General features: G+C 27.1%; 1 protein-coding gene across 1 annotated transcript in view; it reads right to left on the minus strand.

Moving 5' to 3' along the window:
* Window positions 1-19,426, minus strand: part of LOC129959253 (uncharacterized) — a 43,090-nt gene extending 23,664 nt beyond the window's left edge. Inside the window, exon 1 of the mRNA XM_056072075.1 lies at window positions 19,295-19,426. The gene's annotated coding sequence lies outside the window, so the exon portion shown is untranslated. The remainder of the gene's footprint in view (window positions 1-19,294) is intronic.
* Window positions 19,427-20,565: the final 1,139 nt, after the last annotated feature.

The following is a 20,565-nucleotide window of genomic DNA, read 5'->3' on the forward strand; positions in this document are numbered from 1 at the left end:
CAGATTTCGTCAATGCAAATAAAGTATTATTTAAATATATCAGTCTTGAAATTGATGATTTTTAAAAAATACATATTAGTACTTTTTCTTAAAATAATAATAAGCCGAAATTCAAAATAATCGGTTTGATGAACTGCAATGAAATAAATCTTTTACAAATTGGAAAAATTAAAGCTAATAAAATATTAAGTATTGGATTTGCGATTTGAATGCATGATTTTTAAGAGAATGAAAAAAAGGAAGAAAGCATAATTTTAACGAAAAACGAACTCTGCAAAATGTGCGAGATTTTCAGTTTTCAATGAAGATAAAAAAAAAGTAAATACGTCTGACGATTCTTTTGAAAATATGAAACTTCTTTCAAGGTGTTTTTTAAAAAGAGCACTTATTTGATTTAAAAATGCAATAAAAGCAACAGCAACAAAAACAAAACAAAATTGTTGATGAAACCAAGGTGCAGGAAATAACATTTTAACATTGAAAACATTCATTTATCTGTCGAAGAATTGTAAACATTGAAACTATTACAAGAAACGAAAGACTTTACATTGAAAATGTGATGCAAATGCAATTAGAAGACTTCGGCGATTGATTTTTGATTACCTAAAATGTTTACAGAATTCGCAATACTTCATAAGTAACCAAATTTTCATTTGAAATATAAAATCACGAATAACCTAGTCATCCTTAATGCTTTTGTTATCTGTTATGAGCATATTTTTACTATTCAAATTCCACCTTGCAAATGTTAAGGTTATTGTTAACCTTGAAAATGTTTCTTATATATTAATTAGCTATGTTTAGTGCGAAATAAATGACCGATAGAAGAAGCGACAAAAAGCAACTTAACAATATTAATTATTTTAATAAAATATTTCAAAGAAATGCGCTTTGGAAAACAACAGCCCTAATTTTGTATTCATCATTTCATATAATATGTAGCATATTGTAATCATCACTCCAGAATTTGGTACTTAGTAAAGTGAAACATTTCGAAAGTTCGTACTTAAATCTAAAGATTAAAATGCTAATAAATTAGTAATAGATTAAAATATTAGTAATTTATTAAAATATGTAAAATATTAGTAATTTATTAAAATATGTAAAATATTAGTAATTAATAAAAATTAAAGTATTAATTTAGGATTAAAATTAGTATTTAATATTTAATCTTATCTTAATATTAATAATTATATTAATTTTATATTTAAAAAATCTTATTAATCTTAATAAGATGGTAAGATAATTATCTTAATAAGATTAATACGATAATTATATTTAATATTATCTTTAATCTAATCTTAAATATTAGTATTTAATATTTTAAAATTAGTGTTTAGTATTAAAATAAGTATTTAATCTAAATTAAATTATTTAATTAAGATTAAAATATTAGTATTTAATGAAAACATCAGAATTACTAATAGATTAAAATACTAATTTTGGATTTTCAGCAGAATGCAGGTTCTATATAACTAATAAAATTTCTTTTCGAATATTCCAGCATTTGGTACTTAGTAAAGTGAAACATTTCGAAATTTTGTAATATTATGTAGGTAATCTAATTTTCATTTAAAATATAAAATCACAAAAATCTAGCCATTTTGAGTTTTTTTCATGTTATTCGTATATTCATAACATTTAACTTCGACCTTCAGATGTGCAGGATGTTATTTATCTTGAAAATATATCTACCCTAAAAGTGCTAACATTTCACAGATGTATTAAAATTGCAAGGAAAACGGTCATCTGTTAATTTATTGATAATTTATAAGTAATTTATATGGTTAATTTATTGATAATATTTTAACAATTTTAAGAATATTTTATGTGAATTAAATGAATACTTAGGCTCGAAATAAATAAATGCAAAATGTTTACTTAAAATAGTTAGCGACATTTAAAAATTTTACAAAATTTCGTTATCGCCCATATCTTAATTTCGATAAGACCCCATATCTTATCTGAAAAAAATGAGTCAGGATATATGATAAGAGCAAAATATTACGAGATTTGTCCCCCAAAGCTCTGGCTTCAAGACGGGATATTTATCTAACAAATGAAATCAAATTAAACCAGATATGATAAGATTGAGATGACATGATCGAAACGTGGTCTACATATTTTCTCTAGTTTTTCGCTGTTGATTCTGGCTAAAATTATATTATCTCTTATTGAATGTATTTAGAGTAATAATACAAAAGATAAAAGTGATAAAAAATATTTGAAATACAAGTTGAGAATGAAAATAGCTTTTTGAATGCCCTACAAAACTCGCATCTGCAGACAGACCGCAAGCTGTGAGATTTTAGTTTACCGTCTGGAACATGACCTGTAAATACCCAATTTGTTACTCCTTCCTTATTGAAGCAACCATCAGCTTCTGCAGTAAATAATCTTCAACAGATTATTTTAGGTCATGAATAAGCAATACTTTCTTTTTTTGATGTTCCATAATGTCAACATTTAGAACAGTTCATTATTCTGCAATCGGAGTGAAATTGCCTTGTAAGAGAGTGAAAATGTTTGATTAAAATAGCTTTTTGATGTTCAACCTCGTTTTTTATATATAGTCATTTGGATAACTAAGAACTTAAATCTTTATTCTAGGCGATAGATTTTCTAGTTTTTTTTATCGTAAATAATATAAATATTTTTGAAAATTTATTTTTAGATTTGATTTTGATAAGTTAGAGTCGCACGATTAAATCGTGTTTGGCAATAATTGCTATATTTTTATATGGCCGAAAATGTTTGATAAGAATAGTTTTTCATTACTGAACCTCGATTTTAATATTCAGAGTGATCTGGGTTACTCAAAATCATTGTTGTTGCTCACGAATAGAATTTCTGGTTATTTCAGTTGGATTACATGGTTATTGCAATTTACAGGGATGATTTTCATCTTTGATTCTTTTGTCATTTCCCACGAAATTAAGAAGTTTAAAAAAAAAAACTGCCTAGCAGGGAAACAGTCCCCAAACTTTCTTTTTTACTCCCTTTCCCCTTTATTAATCCTTTTATTTTGGAGTACCCTCCTACTGTTATATCTCCCCAAACCATCCCACGACGAAAAAAAACAAAACAAAAAAAAATATTAATAATACTACGAGCCTAAGTAAGCATAAAGGTCAAACGACGTGAACGAACTTAATGAAATTTACAGGATTTAATTTTGATTCTGCGTTTTATTCTATTTTTATAATAGTATTTATGTTGGGAAAAATTACTCATGATAATAATCAATTATCAATTTTTGAATGTGTTTTAGCAAAAACGTTGAAACAAGAAGCCTTGAGCGAATTCGAAATTTTTCGGGCAATAAAGTTTAAAAGGAAAAAGACGGAAAGAACAGTGGAGCTTAATAAAGCTACAGCTTTTGTTAATTATTGGATGACCTATGCATAATTGTACAATCAGCGTGAATCGTCCATGAGAATGCAGTTCACTCCTTTCAAAACTTGCCCTTTCATTTTTAATCTTTTTTTTTTGGGGGGGGGGGGGTTATGTACTGGAAGTTCAATGAACAAGAAAAAAAAAATGCAGAAAATGAATCAGCATGTGAAGATACACAGGCCTGGAATCTGTGTATCTTCACATGCTGCATGTACCTGCATGGCAATGTATTCTCGAAAGCATTAAAATTCATTAACTTCGCATCCCTAAAAGACAGATCGGATACCAAAAGACCGCTTTTCTTCCCTTGAATTTAGTAATGAGAATTTAAAAGTATTTGCAGCTCAGGTTTGGCTATAGGCCAGTGGTCAGCAAACCGTGGCTCGCGAGTCAGGATCTGATTGAGGACGTTCTTAGTAAAAGCCAGAATAAGAGTACCCCAATTAAGTGAATAACATTATAACTAACTATATATTTTAAGTTTTAAAAAATGTGGCTCACAAAAGAGATTTCAATCGTTGAACTGTTGATAATTAGCTCTGTTGACTAATGAGTTTGCCGACAACTTCTAAAGACCAAATTTTACCTCATATCAAAAACTAAATTCGCTCTCTTGATTTTTTTTTCTTTTGCTGTCTCTCGTTTGCTATTTTATAGTTTCAATTCTACTTCCGTATCCCCCCTTACACATTTGTTTACTTTTGTCAAAGATCGTTCATCGGAAAAAGATGCATAGGTAATTTTTATAAATATTATTCAGATGCTTGCAGTGCAAATTTTTGAAAGTCTCGCAAGAAAAGTTTTTTTTTTCTTTTAAACTATGCTTCAATTATATTCTACTCAGTTTTTAAGAATAGCTCGTTCTACTTTAGTTCTATATTATTAATGGTGAGTGGGTTAGTAGCAGCAAATTAGATCATTTATTAGATTTTAATTTAATCCCTTCTTTTTTACTTTCTAGTATATGAAGTCATTAAAGCAAAAATATTGTAATTGTCAAAAAAAAAAATTGATGTTGAGATTTTGACGTTCTTTACGTTTTTGAAATTATATATGCCTCTCTCTCTCTATCTGTGAGCACGATAACTCAAAAAAGATTTCAGCTAGACGGATTAAATTTGGTATATAATCTTCATTCCAGATTTGTAGATTTCTTGATTTCTATCAAATTTTGATTTAAATCAGTTTAGAGGAAGTCTATGTGCCCGGCTATCGGAATATAAGTAAACCCTATAACTGCAAAAAAAAAAAGAGATCTGGATAAATAAAATTGAGTATATTTAACACTTAATATGCGAATATGTATCAAATTTCAAACCCTATTCATCAAAAGGTTGTCTCTCGGTTTCTCGAAAATGCAATGATTTAATACATAAAATTTGATATGTGACTTTGTGATTGCAACTGCAATTATGGGTCGGAAAAAGGACATTCAAAAACCCCATTCGATTTTCTGATAGTTTTGCATTAACCCCATCTCAACATTTAATCGCCAAAAATAGCTGTTTAATAGGTTATTTCGTAACTATTAGAGAGACCATTACCGCTGGTTTTATTTCATGAGTAGGTTTTTCCAAGTGCAGCTATGTTCAATTCTCACTCGAATTTGGGGAAATAAAATTCTAGATGTTTTTATTATTATTTTTATCTTTTATCTGTGTCCGTCATTCCCTAAACCACTTTCTTCTACCCAGAATTAATCCATTACATACCACCAGAGGGTACATGCATCACAAGGTGGGAACCTTGAGCAGACGAAAGAGAAAATGTAAAAATAAAATATATTGTTTCAGTATTTAACTTAGTTTTCAGCATTCAAATGAATTAGATTAAAAACAATACAGTTCCTGTTTGAGTGTAACGGCATTTTATTCGTACTATATTATTACTTAGGAAATTCAATAGTAACTCAATCTGTGAAAAACTATTTCATAAGGGAATGACAATATCAGAAGAAAAAAAAAACATCACAACGTTCAACTTAGTTTTTAACGTTCAGAATGATTTAGAATAAAAATGGCTGAATTCTTTGTAAGGATTGATAGATTTTATAATTGTATTTATTCTCGCTTACATCAGGGATTCTTCAGTTTTGGACTGCTATCCCCAAATCAATATCATTTTAGGGCAGAGAAAATGGATAGCCTATAATCCGATTATTGAATATTGGTAATTATTTAATAGATTATCTGGTTTGGAATTTTTCACTAAAATTCATCTCATATATGTTTTAAAGTCATTTTTCATTTGTCTGTTATTTAATTAACTTCATTGGCAGGTTTTGTTTTGAAGTAACAATGTATGCGATGTGCAATGTATTTGTGACGCGAAAATGTAGAAATAAAAGTAGGGCTACTAAAATTTTTTGATCCGAAAAAAAAAAATTCCTTACAAACTTAAATAATATATCTATATATATATATACGTATTGGTATTGATTTGTAATGAACTTTGATATTTATATTGGTTCTTACGTGCTTTCATTTCATTTGGATTGTTTCATGTTTGTAAATACAGAATTTATAAAATTTTCTAACCAATTTTTCCTTTTCTTCTTCATGCACTTGAGTTCTGAAATTATTTGTAACTGCGTGTCTCCATGACAATATGATATTTTTATCAATTAAATGTCTTTATTGGGTTTTGATACAATACATATAGTTCCATCTACTAGTAAATTTCAGAAAATTAATTACAGGGCACCATGACAGGTATAATGAGGAGTTAAGAAATATGCTAAACACTAGAGAGCAGATAAAATACAAAGCTCTTTAAAGATACAATCTAATTATTGTACTAAAACGTACAAAAAAAACAATATTGAGAAAATAAGAGCATAGAAACAAAATCATAAATGAGGTTTCATCATAATCATAAACTTCTGATAAAAATCCTGTGAAAAAATTAAATGAGAAACGAATATCAAAAGAAATTTCCGAAGCATTCCTTAAAAATTAAAATATGTTATCAAATGCGATTAAAATTCTCATAGTCAGCACATAATTCTTTTATAATTTTATTTTGGCTTGCATATTTTTGATAAAAAATATTCCCCTTTTTAATACTTTAATAAAAACAGTTTTTACAAACTTTTTATTTTTATTTACCGTTTGAGTAAACTAGATTGCTTAGAACTCAATCCCTTGATTCAGATAGTAGACTTTCTAGTTATTTTAAATTGTTTACGTGGCTAATGCAAATAACTTTCGAAGATTATTTTTATTTTTGATTAAGTGAATTTTATCCTCAATTACTGTTCACGACCTGCGAGAGAAATGATCGTGCAGCATTCCTTTTTACCTACATCTGTAACATGGTATTTTTTAATGAATTCATATCATTCTTCATCTCTTAAACACGGATTTTAAACTAAAGTAGTACGTTTATCCTCGTTAGCTGCGATAAGTTTTGTAAATCGGTCGTATCACCAATTTAATCGCAATGCTAAGCTTGCGGAAAATGTTGCATGATCTTTAAGAAACTGATTTTCGCTAATTTAAATAAAAACAGCATTCATATCAGAAAGATCTGATAATCTGGTTTAAGGAATAATTTCGTGAAATTCACTCCTTCAATGCTCAAAGTAAAAATATAGAATGAATAAAAGTTATAATAAAAGAAGAAATACAAGCAGCTTTAATGGATTAATGGATAAAATAAAACGATCTTATCATTGTTTCTAATGTTCACTTTTCAACACAAGTTCATTGTTTTAATCTTTCTAAGAAGGAAAGTATATAAAAAAAGCATGTATCTGCAAAGAGAAAACTGTTTTCTCTTCTATTTAATTCCATGAATATGATTTTTGCTTTTTTATCATTTTCATCTCTCCTGAATTTTGCCAATATTTGATTCTTTTAAAAATATCGTCTGCTTTTTGTTGTTCCGATCATAGACTTTGCATGGAGTAGAATTCTTTTTTATTTATTTCAAAAGAAGCTGTGAGAACATAATTTAATATAAAATCATGATTTTTATAGCAATCTCTAGGATTTTATAAAAAATAAAATTATTATATCTTTTATTTCACGATGATCTGAAATTTATTTTTCACTTGCTAAAGATTCATTCATTTATTTTATCTGCATTTCATTTATATTTGATTCTTTTAAAAATATCGTCTGCCTTTTTTCATTCCATCACATATTTAAAATCAAATAGTGTTCGTTTATTCTTTCTTTACGTTATTTGAAGTTTACTAAGGAAGAGTGAGAGCATTCATAATTGAAAAAAGGGGTCTATAAAAAAGTAAGGTAATTACAAAATTTTATTTCACATTGATGCAAAATTTATCTGTTCTTAAACATTTATTTTAATGTTTTTTGTGGATTTTATTTAAGAATTTAAACTTTACTTCTACTTATATTTACCAACCTTTCAATTCTATAGGAATTTCTTTCAACGCTGTAGGTTTATATTTAACAACATTTTAATAGTTTTAGGCATGTAAATCTGCTTTAATTTATTTTACAATTCAATAACGTTCCATGTACAACAAAAATTCAATTTATTTTTTAGAAATCTTTGAAATTTGCTCCGTGGTTAGTAACAATTAGTAGAATCAAGTAATATTTTAGAATTATATTGACATTCTTTTAATTAATTTTGAAATAAAAACCAATTAAATAACGGAACGTGCCTAAACATATATTTCTAGATTTTTTGCATTTTTTTTATATTTTGCATTATTTTTTCAAGAAAAAAAATTTAAGTATATTTTTTTTCTCTTTTCTTTTAAATGATAAGCCTGAATTCAAAAACTGGAGAAGTATCTCTGAATATTAATAAGAAATGAGAAAATAGCTTTTGAAATTAAAAAAATATAAGCAGTCACTTTTTGATATAATTCAAATCGGATTTTACTACGTGAATTTTCGGCTTAAAGAGTCGCATTACATATTTTACAGAACTTGACATTTGAGTTTAAAGTTTTTTATGAATGTATTTCATTAAAAGTATGTTCAACTTGACGCCATAAATAAAAAAATAATGACGCAAGATGTTCGAGATTATTACGTGGTTGCATAGTATTTCTAGCAAATTGCATAAAGTTTATTCATATACCTTATCATAAAAAAAATTAGAGGGAAATGTATTTTTATATCTTATCTTTGAATTAGATGTCAGTACTTGCATAATTCTTTTATTTATCTTTGAATAAGCTATCAATACTTGCACAATTCTTTTGTTTTCACTCACTCAATTCTAAAGCACTCATTTTCTATGTAAATATTTTTTTATCAAGTAAATTTAATGTAATTACAATACTTAATCATAGGTATTAATCCACATTTATGCCAACATTTTTTATCAAAAAATATTTAGAGAGTCTTGAAGTTGTTGTGTAACGTAGTTTATTTAACAGGTTATTATAAGACTGGATTGAAAAATTGAAAAAATTATGTTAGATTTGAAATAGAATCAATTCATGCTCTTGTGAAGCATATCAAAGATGCCACATCAATTTAATGTTGCGCATTTTGCTGCAAAAGAACATGTATCTCAGAATATCGTAAGATCATATAAAATTAAATATTAGAGGACAACAAAAACAAAAATTTATGTCTAAGAAATTTTGCGGTTGTTTTTTGAATATTAATTAATTTCATTATTATGTTATTACGTTGTTAATTATTAAAACTTGCATTGCTTAGTTTTTTAAGGATATAATTAATAATTAAACAAAAAGTGATTTTGTAAATATTTAATTTATTTTTAAATTAATATTTAATTTTGTTAACCAATGCCGCTCTAAAATTGAGATCTATTTATAAACTCCTTATCTATTTATCCTTAACTCTGATTTTTTTATTGGATGTTTTTTAACAAAATTCTTTGGATTTAAATAAAACGAACAAGATCATAGTAAAACAAATTTTAACTATGTGTTCTTTAAACCACCTATATTTTTGATTAGTAATTTCATGCTTTAAAATAGCAAATAACACGGTAATCCCTTTAAAATTGTTTCTAGGAACAGACCCTCAAACAAGCTCTTTTTTTTATATATATATATTTTTATTTTAGTTAGTTTTTGGATACTCTTCCTGCCTTCTATCTGAGATGCCCCTAGAGCTATATTTCAATGATCCATGATGTTCATCTGATACTTGAGTGCTTCGTGTTAAGGTCTTCTCACGTAACAAATTACTCAAGGGTAAAGCATAACCGTTAAAAGGCTCCAAGCTGGTTTTAGAATTCCCTACTCATTGCATTCCGCAGTATTTCGTCAGAATTTCTATTGAATGTTGTCGGTCAAATGTTGAACCTTATTTTTTTTAAATGCCATCTCTGAGTACCTTAGAAGAAAAAGATCCATTTTGCCATGTTCTGAGTAAAAGCTGACGAAATAGTTATTTTTTTTTTTTCAAATCCTTTTGCAGTTTAGTTTCTTTAGCACATCTTTCATTAATACGCAGCTTTTGTTTGTACGTCGCTTTTTCTTAATTTTTAATTATTTCTTGTATGTTTCAGTACAAGAAAAATATTTATAATATCACAAATATTTGATAGTACATCTCCTAAAACAAAAACAGACAAAAATTTTAAGTGCATAAAATCACTTCCAGGGGATTTAATTCGAATCGAAACATGACAATCGAAACTAACATAATTTAATTAAAATCGAAACATGGCAATCGAAATTAACAAAATTTAATTAGAATCGAAACATGAAAATCTAAACTAAAAAAAATTAATTAGAATCGAAACAGAACAATTGATTGTGAGGTTTAGTGGCTCAAGTGCCATACCTGACCATATTGCGCCAGACATTTGGTTAAAATATAAAAACTTGTCTTTATATAAAAATATGTAAAAGTAGAAACTAATTGATAAAATTTCTTGGCAATGTCTCTTAATATTATGAACAAGATGTAAAAAATGATATAATAAAATGAAATATCAAATAAGATGATAAAAGGCAGTTACTTTTACAAATTTAAAAAGATTTTTGTGGGGACGTTCCCCCACAAGCATTTGTCCACTGTTGAAGCATGAAAAAATCTTATACGATGGTGATTAAAATCAGGACATTCGACTAAAAGATAAAGAACCGTTAAAATTATTTGGCATTTCGAGCAGAAAGGTGTTTGATAGCCGAATAAATGATGTTTTTGTGTAACACAGGACAATTGAAGCTAATAAAATTTAATTAGAATCGAAACATGACAATCGAAACTGACAAAATTGAAATTTTAGTACTTCCTTATGAAATTTCTCAGAAGGAAAATCAAAAACCAATAAGGTATATTGCGGTAAAGGTAGCCATTTTATTGCGGATAAAACTGTATTGAAATTATAGTAAAATATGCAATGATGAGAATTATGTCTTGATTATGTTACAGGAGAAAAACGCAAGAAGGGAAAAATCTGGTTTTATTCGAAAAAAGTTATGACAAGAAAAATGCAGCAACTATCACTATGTGCTGTTTAATTATTTAAAAGCTGCAATTTAAAAATTTTATCATTATTGCAAGAAATTGTTAGCGTAATAATATATCAACATGAACATGAAATCTAATAAAAAAAAATGCCATTATACTGAATGACTAAAGCAACTAATTTATCGTGTTTTGAGTCGCAACTACAATAGTATGTTAATCTCATTACTGTGTTATTTTGGAGCGTAAATTTGAACGACTTGTTGAAGAGAATTTGCTTTAAAAGAATATGAAAAAAAGAGGGAAAAACTATGATAAAAAACATAAAATCTAATATGATATGAAATCTGTTGCACATTAACTGTGTTCGCTATCATGAAGAAACTGGAGATATAATTCGAAAATCAATAAATTCCTATCAAATTTTTGATATTAATGAACAAAAATAAAAATCTTTCTGGTAGGATTTTTATATTTTCTTTCACTCAAATAGAGGGGACCACTTTAGATTGCTAAAGTGCTCTATTTCCTGTTTGGAGTATTGCGTGCTCGAGCAAACATTCCACAAAGAACCTGCATTGCTTGTAGGCCTAGGGCGCTTTAAGCTACATCGTGTGTAAAATATCCAATACATGCGAATGCTGTGTAAACAGTTGGACAATGGAATGTCAGCTTTTTTTTTGTCTCAATTATCTGGCATTACTTAGAAACCTCTGTATTAATCTCCAACAGACCACAGTTGTTTGAAAAAGAAATAGTAATCTTAATCTAAAATGAATTTCATTTCGTGGAATTTACGTTTCATTCGTGAAAACACACACACACACACACGCGCGCGCGCGCGCGAGAAAACTTTTGTTAGTTTTTCAATGATATCGAATTTTCTTGCTACAATGAAAAAAAAAATTTATTTCCAAGCAATAATTTGTCGATAATTTATTCAAATACTTGAATTATAAATATTTGAAAATATAAGCATGAGATTTATTAAGAAAATATTTCTTGATTTAATACATTTTTTAATTATAATTAAATAAAATTGTCAAAAACGAAAAGGAAAATATTGAATTAAATTACTATGATTGTTAAATTGACTAGCTATATCCACTCATTTTTTTTTCTTTTATTTCATCGTTATTTTCAACTTGAATGTTTCGCATCAATTACGAATTCCCTTAATTAAGAAATTTTAAAAGCAATTCTTATTCACTCAACGATTTCCTATTTATTTGTTACCTTTTTCATTGTTAAGAGTTTTAAAAATACATTTCTTATAGATTGTCCTTTCAGTGACAATATAAACAATTTAATTCTATAAATAGTAAGTATTTTTGGGTATCATGTTAGGTACCTGCTGGCAAATTAAAATTTAAAATATTTCATAATGTGTTTGAGGGTAAAATGATTACTTGGCAGTTTCAGAGTTAATTAAAATTACTACCAAAAAATGGCTCTACTATTCTGAAAAAAAAAAAAAGCTAAGAACTTTGTGGTTCTTGCCAGAATTACAAAAGATTTCTTAAACCTAACTAAAAAAAGCCGCTAATGGCTGCAGTACGTGCTTACAATTATTCCTTCATAATTCATGAGCATTTTACTGAAATACTCATACTGCCACATTTCGTTTATTTCCTGACTTCAAACTTTTTAATTGCTTGAATTTTTTTAGTAATTAGTAAAGATTTTGAATGCTCTTTTGGAATTCTTTTTATTAGATTTGAATTTCTTTTTCAAATGGAAATAAAGATGCAAATAAAATAAAAATAAATTTCATAAAAATAACTAATTTGTCTTTTTATCATTGCTTTGTTTAGCTTAATTGCGATTAAGCTTAGCAGACATGGATTTATTGAGAAAAATAGGAGATTTACACTATTATTAAAAAAAAAGGTATTCAGAGAATTTCAGATTAAAAAATGAAAATCAAAAGTGAAAACAAAAAATTAAAAAAGAATTAAAAGAATAGAGAATAAAAATTATGTTTTTCATCTTTTCAACCGTGACAGTTTAGATTTGAAGTAAGAGTGGAATATTAATCTCAGGTATATCTTATTTACAGTGAGAACCGAGTTTCAAAAATCACTTATACCAAATCTGAGATTAACATCGAAAACCAAGACTATTTTATGTCAATCGAAAGCATTTTCTTTCCTTCACACGGTTTAGATAAAGAATACCGAACATTTCTCTAAAAGTTAAAACTAGTTTTTGAAAAATAAAACCATAAATGATCTTTAAATGAAAATGAATGTTTTTGTGAACAAATCATTCACTTGTGAGTGATAAATAGACCGATCTAATTCACTTTCATAAAAGAATAAAAAGAATTTAAACTAAGCATATTGAACTACAAAGTTTATACCTTTTTTCTCGATCCAGTGATTCACTTTTTGATAAATGTTTTAAGCCTTTTCATATCACGTATGTTAAACATTTTTTTTTTCGCGTTTTTATTTTGAAATCGTGTCTCTACTGAAATCTTGGAATTTTTTTTTTAAAGTTTGGGCTAGTACATTTGTTGTTTAATGTACTAGTCCAAAAACTCTTAATTACTTTTCATAATTCTCATATTTTTATTTATTTACATTTCGCCCTTCTGCAGTATGGATATAGCAATTCAATACTCTTTGAGTCTCATATTTTTAATATGAGACAGACTTTAATATTTTTACTTTTTTTTGATTAAAAATTTTAATTGCAGTTATCCCAATGGCCCACATCATTTGACGTCACAGTCACGTGATAAACGTAATTGTTATATCTTCTAACCAATAACTACGCTTTCCTATGCTGCTCTGCGACCCATGTTGCGCAGTAGATACCAAAGTTAAATTAGAATGGTCTACTTGTAAAACGTGGGGGTGATTTGATTAGAAATTTTAATATATTTTACTTAATATATTTAAAATATTTAAAATTATTTATCAACCATCCTTTTAAATTATTAAATTTCATTCTTATATTCAGAATGATGTCCCCAAACGAGCTCTGATAGACGCGAGAGCAGGATTGCGAAAACTCTTCCATCATTTCTTCTTCAAATTTTTTCAGTTCTTGTAAGCAAAAAATTAAGAGTCAATAATGAGTCATCCTTATTTTAAACATTTATTTAAGATTTGAGAAATAATGAAATTCGGAAGCCTTCTTTTGTGTGTGTGTGGATAATTGATAAGAGTTGCATTTCCTTGTACAATTTCGTTAATTTAGGTAGCAAAAAAGTCTTTTTAACAGAAAAGGTGTCAAAAACAAGAGCAGGATTGCGAGAACTCTTTCACCATTTCTTCTTCGAATTTTTTCCAATTCTTGTAAGCAAAAAATTAAGAGTCAATAATGAGTCATCTTACTTTAAAAATTTATTTAAGATTTGAGAAATAATGAAATTCAGAAACCTTCTTTTGTGTATGTGTGGATAATTGATAAGAGTTGCGTTTCCTTGCACAATTTCGTTAATTTAGGTAGCAAAAAAGTCTTTTTGACTGAAAAGGTGTCAAAAACTTTATTTATAAGCAAAGTCTTTAACTGATTAAATCTTATTTTATTTGCAAAATTTTCCTAATTTGAGTTTCAAAAAGATTTTTACTCGGAAAAACTGTCACAAACTTTTATCTATAAGCAAAATTAATTAGGAAAATGATCTTGTTTCGAAATATTTCCTTGAAATTTAAGAAATAATGAAATTAAAAATTCTCTCTGTTGATAATTGATTAGAAATTTTGCTCGTAAAAGTTTCTTATTTCGGAATCATCTAACGTTTTTCTGACGGAAATAGAGTCACGAAAACTTTTTCCGTCTAAAAAGCGGTCACGGTTGGAAAAAGTTTGCGAAGCCTTATTTTATACGGCTAAATTCACAAAAGAAAACAGTAGAAGCGAGTTCTTCTTTTTGATTTGTTTGATTAAAAAGGTCAAGCCACTTCATTTTTTTTTTTGTAAACTGAGACATGTTAACAAAACAGATGACAGTTTTAAAATGCATAAGCATGGAGAATACATAATTTACTGTGTAGGCTTTCAGATTTGATACAAATGATTATTTTATTATGGTTTCAACTTATTTATAGTTTGGAATTTATAGCTCTGTTAAAAACGAGATTAAATTAAGACAACGATGAATAGAGAATCCAAATGAGTTCATTTACATTTGAAAGTAAAATAGAAGAAAAAAATGGTTGCATACTTAAAATTCGTTTTTTTTTTTTTTTTTTTTTGTAGCTGAAGATATTTGCCTCCTTAGAAATTTTGTGATTATAAATTAAAAAAGGAAATATTTTAAGAATAAGAAATTACAGTTTCCCATGGAATCTGTGGTTGAAAAAATATTGACTCAGAAAGAAAGAAATTAGCAGAAAAGTTTTTTCTGCTAAAAGGAAATTTTTTGAATAAATTTCAATTAAGAGATGAAATAAATTACCAAGCAAAATTTATATTGCTTGTTACAATTCTTTTCTGTGTTTATATTGAACAGTAATATCATTAGTACAATCGTCGCACGCAGCCTGATTGAATTTTCAAGATACCTATGTAATCAAAGACCACATACAATGATATTTATCTAGTGATATTTTAAGTATTAGATGTGAGATTATTAATACTTTGAATACTTTGAAATCAACCATTTTTACAAGTATTTTCAAACAAGAAGTTTAATAACTTACAAATATCCCGTACTTTTCTGTAATTTTGATCCTTTCAGTACATATTAAATGTAATATCTTTTCATCTTCTGTATGCATAAAATTAATTTAATAATATTATTAGATTTTATTCAATCATTTTATTTATATTTTTATTATATCGCTCAATTTTATTAAAATTACTTTATAAATGAAAATTCAAAATTAAAAAAAATGGATTATAGATACATTTAAAAACTTTTAAATTGGTTTGCTAAAAGTTTAACAGATATTAATTTTTTTTTGTTAAGATTACATAATTTTGTAAACTTTTCTAAGATTAAAATAAAAAGATAATTCTTATGAAATCAATGTTTATGGAAAGTGACATCGCTTTAAATGTTTATGGAAAGTGACCACGACATCGCTTTAAAATATTGAAAAGTAATAAGAAATATGTGACGTTTCCCATTGGTCACTACGCTTTGAATGCAGATAAATGTACTTTAAATAATATCCAGTCAAAGGATTTCTAATTCTCCAATTGCATAACTCTCAATTTCTACTGGCTAGTGCGTTTGCCTTTTGTGATTATACCAATGAATTAATTGCATTATTATACTACATTTATTGCACATGCTAGTATCTATTGCATGAGCAAAAAAAAAAAAAGTAGCAAAAAAAAAAAGTAGCAAATGTAATAAATTAACGCGTGTTGGAGAGTTAAATTGCAAATTGTTAACCTTTAACGGTAATGAGGGTAAAAATACTCTTTCAGATTATTCAACACTTGGAAGTAAAAATAGCTAAAAAATCATCTGAACTTCAAAAAAAATTCATTTAATTTTATTTGATAAATATTTCAAATTTAATATCTTTTTTAATATCATTTTATTTCCAATGTTATTTCTCAGGAAAATTTTTCCACTCTGATTGTGGGAAAAGGTAGTTCCGAAAGGGAGTTTGATTATTTATTCTCGTCGAAAACATTTCAAAACGAATATCCGTGAACACAATTTTTTCTAAATCACATCTTCGACTGAGAGTGAAGAGCTAAACATTTGCATAGTGATTAACAAAATATTTCCATTAAATTTACTGGTATAGCCGAGGCTGCTTGTCTTTCCATAATTCAATTGAGAATTAATGTAATACCTTATGTATGTTACAATTCTTTTTCGCAGCTGATATTTTGCAAATGAAAATAAAATCTGATTAGAAAATGTAAACAGAAAAATATCTACAAGTTTATTGAAAATCTGAAGAATTGAGACCGTATTTCTTTAGAGCATTGACACTTTGTCTTTTTACAGAATTAAGTAGATGATAATTTTATGAAGGAAAATAATTAAATACCGTAAATTCCCAATTATCCACGGATATGGGTGACGCGGCAAGTATGCATTAGCGAATTCCCCAGATAATACGCAAAATAGTCGAAAAACGACATGAATCCACATGAGAATACTTCTGAACAATTTTTATTTCAAGCTGAATGGCTGCATATACATTCATAATTTCCTAAACAGTTGATTTCTGGATCTACAAATTTGTTGGTTTATTTTTTCCTTTAAAAAAATAGTCGCTTATTTTTGTTTTTATTTTATTTTATTTACTTACTTTAATGTGTGTTAAAGCAATTCTTTATAATTTATGATTGAAATTTTGCAATAACATTTTATCTGTAGTGGACCATGGATAATCCTCTGTCGGGTACGAGTCTACCGTAGTCATAAATTGAGTTGCATGGACTATCCAAATTAGTGAGAAAGTATAAATTATACTCTGAATTTTTCGAACAAAATTGATTACAGAGTATTTAACCTTACATTTAACTGTAAGGGATATTTAGATTAATCACATTTTTGCCTTATTTAATAATTAATTTTATATAACCTAATGATTAATTAATAAAATGATTTATTTCTCAAATTTTAACTCAAAATTGGAATGTTTTAAATAAAAAGATTTTAATATAACAATTACTGTCCTTTTATTAATTAATTTTTATTAAAAATGTAAGCTCAAAATGAATTTATCAAACTATTTATACAAATTTATGAAATTGAGAGCAAAAAATAAAAAAAGTTTTGCAATATAAGATTAATACGGCAAAAATAGAAGAGAATGTCACTAAAAATGTGTAACTGATAGTCAAACTATTTGTAATGTTTGCTTCGTTTAAAAATTGATTTTATATCGATTTACAAAATTGCATTTAAAAAATAAAAAATGCGCAATTTAGGATTAATATGACACAAATAGTAAAAAATATCGCTATTAACACGTATCTGAAAGTCAAGTTATTTATAGTATCCGTTTTAGTTAAAAATGAATTAAAACAGACAACAAATTGCAAAGACAAGTTTTAATAATCCGTTCAGCTACCAATAAACATTCCTGTAAATTTACCAATTCCTGAAAATCTAATATTATACAGTAATTTATATTTCTATTATTGGCATATACGAAATTTAACATGTTACTTTACAGACATAGTTATACCATGTTTAAAATTTGATACTTCACTTAAATAAAATGATCTACAACCCATTCTTCATCTAAAATAATTCATAAGTATTTCATTTGATTGATTATCATGGAATATTGCAGAAAATTCTATAATTTTATATTCCAGTAACATAAAATCTCCTACAAACTACCATTGAAATTGAATAATATTCAAAATCTCACATACTTGATGCAGAAAAGAAAGTTTAAATGCGATAAAGTTTAAAAATTTAATATCACTTGAAAAAATATACCATTAAATAATATTCAACAGGAAAATCAAGTTTCAACAAAAAAAGGTTTCCGTTTTTTAGTCATTTGTCAATAAAAGTATTTAAATATATAAGTAAATTCCTAGTAACATAAAGTCGCAAAATTGACATCACATAATTTAAGAATCTAAATTTTCTTTACTTGAAAAAATACTTTAAAAACTTGCGAACTGGTTGCTAAACAGTCGATATTATAAGATTTTAAAAAGTGAATGCAATAGAAATAAAAAGCAATTAAATTTTTGATTCATATGATTAAATTAATTCAATAAAAAATTAATTTTAAATATAAACATCACACTGATCAATACTAAATCATCAAAATTAGGTGTTCAATATCCAATAAATGTTTGGCTTCCGATATTATATAACTTCTAAAAATTTTATTTAAAAGTATTAAATATTTTTCTTTAATAATCCAAATCACAGTCATCCGATGCAATGCTATAAAATTTTTCAAATAATTGATTAGCTGCCATTTTTTTAACATATAAAATATTTTAAGAAATGGTTGGATGTTGATTCCAAGATGTTAACAAAACTTAATTCATTTATATAATTAAAATAAATAAGCCCTTTTTTATTGATATCTTCCAGATATCTTCAGAAACTGTCTATAAATAATGAAATGAACATCATTAAGATTTTAAGATCATTAATATTTTAAAAACTTATTAGGCATAAATTAAAATTTTTATATTTATAATTTTTAAAAAATTGAAAAATAGTTTAATGAATTATAATGTTGTCAATACCATAATGCTAATAAATTGATATGTCAATTTTTTAATAATAACTTTTCTGTCCCATTAAATCTCCAAGTTGTTGATATCACAAATTTGGAATAACTTTGAAATGAGGATTGAAAGGTTTCTTTAATTAAACCATCAAACTAAAAACGATATAACCTTTAATTAATATTATATATCCCATCCATCTCATACAATATTATATCTTTAATATAATATAAGTCTTTAAAAACATGTATAGGCAATCAGTTATGCATTTTTTTTAAATTTATGATAAATTTTAAAATATATATAGTATATATAAAATCTGCTTGCTTTTCTAAGCAATAATCTACATCCTAATATAAGTATTTATCTAAAGCGTGAACTTACCCGATCCAGACATACAAAATAGTAATCCGTATGAAGCTTGCGCGTATGGTTGATGGTTCGACAGCCCAGTGGATATTAAAGTATCTGTCAGCTGTGTTTAGAGGATGAATGAAGCAGCTGGGGATGTCAGTGGCCGATCCAAGTGAGACCTATTTCTGCATTGGCCCGCGGCAGTATCTAAGGCTTTTGTAAGTAGGTGACGGGAAAAACTTTGCTGTCGTCTTGAGTGCAGGTCGGTTCCCCAGCCTCGCAGCAACGATGATTTCTCTGCTCATTCATTGACGGCCTCTGATTAGATTAACCCTGATATTAGACGAGACGTTATTAATTGTGCTTTAAATGAGCGCATATATCTGAGCTTTTGAGATGAGTCGGGTGGATATTTGTTGGGTGTGGGCTAAGAGAAATCGGTACTGTTTGTTACTTTGTGAGAAAAAGCTGAAATGCGTTCCCACTCGCGAAGTTTTTGAATGAATGAAAGAAGAATGCGTGGATGGCTGCTATTGTGAAATATTTAGTTTAATATAAAAAGGATATATGATGTGTTTTTATTATATAAATTCAGAGTAATTTGGTTTTAATATATAACAGGATTCACTTTGATACTAAATAGATATTATTAATTTTGCTTTAAATGAGCACATATATCTGAGTTTTCGAAATGATTCAAATAGATATTGGTTGGGTGCGAGCTAAGAGAAATTGGTAAGATTTGTGAAAAAAAAAAAAAAAGGCGTTTTCCCAACTGTAAAGTTTCTGAATGAAAAAAAGAAAAATGTGCGGATAAACGATATTACAGACCAGCTGGGAAATTCTGTGAAATTTTCAGTTTCATGTAAAAAACAGATACAAGAAGTTTTTACTATATAAATTCATAATAATTTTGCTTTCAATACATGAGAATTATTTCTTATATTAGATAAGACGTTGTTTATTAAGATATAAATGGGTGAATATAACTGAATATGTGGGATGAATCAGTTGGATATTATTTGGGAGTGAAATTAACGAAAAATCTTTGGGTTTGTTACTTTTTTTTTTTTTTGAATCTCGATTTATAAGCTCCTTGTGTGCCATAGCATACCACAAGGCTTACAAACGTAAGTCAGTACATAATTGATAGTGGAGGAAATTTCAAATATAAAGAACGCAAGCACAAATGCAAATAAAAATGGGGGGAACAATAAAATACACAAATACAAGCGAAAACTCAAACAAAATTGCTCACATACTAAGGGAAACGTACAGTGGGTTTGATAATAAGGAAAAAA

Source organism: Argiope bruennichi, chromosome X1 (assembly GCF_947563725.1).
Source record: "Argiope bruennichi chromosome X1, qqArgBrue1.1, whole genome shotgun sequence".
NCBI lineage: Eukaryota > Metazoa > Arthropoda > Arachnida > Araneae > Araneidae > Argiope > Argiope bruennichi.